The sequence below is a fragment of the Choloepus didactylus genome, chromosome 5 (assembly GCF_015220235.1).
Source record: "Choloepus didactylus isolate mChoDid1 chromosome 5, mChoDid1.pri, whole genome shotgun sequence".
Taxonomy (NCBI): Eukaryota; Metazoa; Chordata; class Mammalia; order Pilosa; family Megalonychidae; genus Choloepus; species Choloepus didactylus.
The window spans coordinates 135,637,389-135,642,279 of NC_051311.1; the positions used below are offsets into that span (position 1 = coordinate 135,637,389).

General features: G+C 36.3%; 1 pseudogene; it reads left to right on the forward strand.

The window, feature by feature from the left end:
- The first annotated feature begins 2,831 nt into the window (after positions 1 to 2,831).
- On the forward strand, positions 2,832 to 3,221 carry LOC119535454 (annotated as a pseudogene).
- Positions 3,222 to 4,891: the final 1,670 nt, after the last annotated feature.

Sequence of the window (4,891 nt, forward strand, 5' to 3'; positions counted from 1 at the left end):
CAAAATTGAATACCTCAGTACTTCAAAGGATTTTGTCAAAAGGGTGAAAAGGCAACCAACTCAATGGGAGAAAATATTTGGAAACCACATATCTGATAAGGATTTGATATCCAGAATATATAAAGAAATCCTACAAGTCAACAATAAAAACACAAACAACCCAATTTAAAAATGGGCAAAGGACATGAATAGACGTTTCTCTAAAGAGGAAATACAGATGGCTAAGAAGCACAAGAAGAGATGCTCAGCTTCACTGGTGATTAGGGAAATGCAAATCAAAACCACAATGAAATATCATCTCACACCCACTAGAATGGCTGCTATTAAACTAACAGGAAACTACAAGTGTTGGAGAGGATGTGGAGAAATTGGAACACTTATTCATTGATGATGGGAATGTAAAATGGTACAGCCACTGTGGAAGACAGTTTGGCAGTTCCTCAGGAAGCTAAGTATAGAGTTGATTTATGACCTTGCAATCCTGCTACTCAGGCTATACCCAGAAGATCTGAAAGCAGGGACAGGAACAGATATTTGAACACCAATGTTCATAGCAGCATTATTCACAATTGCCAACAGATGGAAACAATCCAAATGTCCATCAACAGGTGAATGGATAAACAAAATGTGATATATACATATGATGGAATATTATTCAGCAGTAAGAAGGAATGAAGTTCTGAAGCACACAACAACATGGATGACTCTTGAGGACATGTTAAGTGAAGTAAGTCAGACACAAAAGGAAAAATATTTTATGATCTTACTGATATGAAATAATTTTAATATTTATACTCATAAAATATGGAATATAGGTTACCAGGACATAGAATGAGGCTAAAGAATGGAGAGCAGTTACTTAATATGTGCAGAATGTTTAACTAGAGTGAACTTAAACACTTGGAAATGGACAGAGGTGATGGTAGCACGTTATTGTGAGAATAATTAACAGGGCTGAAACTGTGTGAGTGTGGTGGAAGGCAGAAGTTTAGAGTCATGTTGTCACCAGAGGAAAGTTGGAGGTTAAAACATGGGAATGTACAACACAGTGAATCTTTTGGTGGGCAATGTCTGTGATTAACTATACAAATATAAAAAGGTTCTTGAACTAAAGTAGTTTGTGACACTATTATAAGGAGTTTATAATACAGGGATATATGGGGGAAAACGTACCTATTGCAAACTATGGACTATAGTTAACAGTAATATTTTAAGATTCTTTCATCAACAGTAACAAATGTACCACACCAATACTATGGGTCAATAATAGGGGGGTTAAGGGGTATGGGAGGATTAGGGTTTTCCTTTGTATTTTTATTTCTTTATTTCTTTCCTGGAGTAATGAAAATGTTCTAAATTTGATAATGGGGCTGTGTGCACAACTGTGTGATGATACTGTGAACCAGTGATTGTATACTTCAGATGATTCATATGCTGTGTAGATATATCTCAATAAAATTTCATTTAAAATATCTAGTTTAACCAATAAAAGAAGAATCAGGAATTTTTTCACTCCGTCCCTTATTTGTGCTTCTAAAAAATTCATTTTGTCCTACAGAAAACAGAAAAACAATAGAAAAAAAATTGGTAAAGCCAAAAGCTGTTTCTTTGAGAAGTTCAATAAAATTAACAAACCTATAATCAGACTCAGACTGATCAGGATCAAGAGAGAGGACACAAATTACCAATATCAGAAATGAGAGAGGAGACATCACTACAGATTCTAAGGATATTAAAAGGACAATAAGGGAATACTATTACAACTTTATACCTATATATTCAACAACTTAGATGAAATAAAAAATTCCTTGAAAGACACATATTACAAAAGCTTACTCAAGAAAAAAATAGATAACCTGAATATCTTTATATCTGTTAAAGAAATCGAAATAATAGTTAAAAACCTTCCCACAAAGAAAATTCCAGGTGCAGATGGCTTCTTTAGTAAATTCTAACAAATATTTAAGGAAGAAATAGCAACAATTTTACACAAACACTTCAAAAAAAATTGGTCAGGAGGGAAAATTTCCCAATGAAATTTTAGGATATTTACTCCAACAATATATTAAAAGGATAATACATCATTACCAAATGGGGTTAATCTCAGGAATGCAGGGTTGATTTAACATTAAAAAATGAATCACTGTAATTAATGTTAATAAAATAAATATAAAACCATATGATCATCTCAGTAGATGCAGAAAAACATTTGACAAAATTCAACATCCATTTCCAATAAAAATTCTCAGAAAATTGTGAATAGAAGAGAATTTCCTCAATCTGATAAAGGGCCTCTACAACCAAGTACATACTTAATTAAACATCATACTTAATTTACTTATTGCTAAAAGACAAATGCATACAGCCCCCCTAAGATTATATACAAGGCAGGGATGTCCACTTTTATCACTTCTAGTCAACATTGTACTGCAGATTCCAGTCAGTGGAATCAGTCAAGAAGAAAGAAAAGACAGGAAAAGACAGGACAAGAAAAGAAAAGAAAAGAAGAAAGGAAAAAGGGAAAAAGGGAGAAAGGGAGGGGGAAGGGAGAGAGGAAGAGAAAGAAAGAGAGAAAGGAATGGAGGGAGGAAGGAAGAGAGAGAAGAAAAGAAGAGAAAAGGAAAAAGGAAAAAAAGAAAGAGAAAGAGGAAAAGAAGGAAAAGAGAGAAGGGAAGAAGAGAAAAGAAATAGGAAGGAAGGAAGGAAGGAAGGAAGGAAGGAAGGAAAGAAGGAAGGAGATGAAGGAAGGAAGGAAGGGAAAAGAAGAAATAAAAGACATCAAGATTGGAATGGAAGGTAATCCTGAAGGGAGAATATCTTCCACCCCAGCCATGGCTGAGCTGATCCAGAAGAAGCTACAGAGAGAAGAGGAGAAATATCAACAACTTCAGAAGAACGTGAGTAAGTCCATATCAGGGTGGCAGAAGCTGGAGGCATAGCTAACAGAAAATAATACCATGAAGGAGGAACTGGTCCTAGTGCTGGATCCAAGGCGGCTTCCAAACTTCTGTGTCCTGTGCTGGTCAGAAAGGAGCTGGGGGAGGCCCTGGCCACAGTGGGGAAGGAGCTGGACTATACCACAGCGGAAATGAAAGGACACGAATTCCAGTTCCAGGACTTCGTGTGGCAGTCAGAGCGACAGAGGGAGACTTGCTCAGCTACAGCACGAGTTCCAGCAGCCCCGGCAGCAAAGGCAGGGAAGTGCTCCTGAGAGGGCCTGACCCTGTCCCTGGAGGGGGAGAGGGGAGGAAAGGGAATGAGGCAGCTCGAGGGTCTGTACTGTACTTCAGAAAATTTGAAAACACCTGGCCAAAAAAAAAAAAAAAAAAAAACATACTGTAATGGAAGAAATAAAATTGTCTTTATTTACAAATGACATGAACATTTTACATAGAAAATCCAATAGAATCTACAAAAAAACTACTACAACCAATAAATGGGTTTAGCAAGATTTCAGGATAAAAGACGAATATATGGAAATTAATTATATTTCTATATACTAGCAACAAGGAATCAGAAATGGAAATTTTAAAAAGAATATTGTTCACAACAGCACCAAAAATATGAAGTATTTAGGGATAAATCTGACAAAAGAACAAACTGATTACTTGTACTTCATCAAACTTAAACACTTCTGTTCTTCTGCTAAGGGACTGGGAGAAAATGTTTGCAAAGCATGTATCAGATAAAGGACTTTAATATAGAATATATAAAGTACTCTCAAAAATCAACAATAAGAAAACAGACAATCCAATAAAAAGTGACAAAAGATTTGACCAGACACTTCACAAAAGAAGATATACAGATAAAAAAAATAAGCACATGAAAAGATGCACAACCTTATTGGTCATTAGGGAAATGCAAATTAAATCCATAATGAGACATCACCATATGTCTATTAGAATGGCTAAAATTAAAAAGACTGACCGTATCAAGTGTCAGTAATGATGTAGAGGAACTAGAGCTCTCGTACATTGCTGGTGGGAACATTAAATGGTGCAACCACTTTGGAAATCAGTTTGACAATTTCTTCGAAAGTTAAGCGCCTACCATATATCCTGCCATTCCACTCCTAGGTATTCACCCAAGAGAAAAGGAAATGTATGTTCATACAAAGACTATGTACATGAATGTTCATAGCAGTTTTTGGTAATATCCAAATATCCACTAACAGGTGAACAGATAAACAAATTATGGTATAACCATATAAAGGAATATTACTCAGCAATAAAAAGTAATGAACTATTGATACATGCAATGTCATGGAGAAATCTTAAGACAATTGAGTGGGAATAAAGCCTGATAAAAAGGGGTATATATTCTATGATTCCATTTTATAAAACTCTAGAAAATGAAAAGTAATCTATAGTGATAGAAGGCAGTACAATGGTTACTGGGGGATTGAGGAGGTGAGAGGGGGGGATTGAAAGAGGGAAAAGGAAACTATGGGGAAGTTGGATATATATTCACCCTCTTGATTGTGCTCATGGTTTCATGGATGGACACATATGTCGAAACTTTTCAAGTTATACACTATAAATATATGGACTTCAGAGTATGTCAATTGACCTCAGTAAAGCTGATTAACATCAACAAATTCTTTTTGCCCAGACCGATTTTCTTCCCACTGCTATAACCATGGATCCTGGCAGGTTCTCGTTCCCTCCTTGCTCCACCGCAAGTGAGGAAAAGTCTGCCTCCTCCAACTTCAGTTTGAAAAGTCCCAGGAAGGTCCTAGTGGTAGAGAGTGAGGTATGTGCCCATTTGCCAGTTGGAAAGCATGGAGAGAGGTAAGAGTCTGGCTGGAATCATCATTACAGGTGGGGAGAGGACAAGTAAGATGTCCACACCATTTAGGACCCTGCATTGTGAAGCAGCCATTCCCTGATGA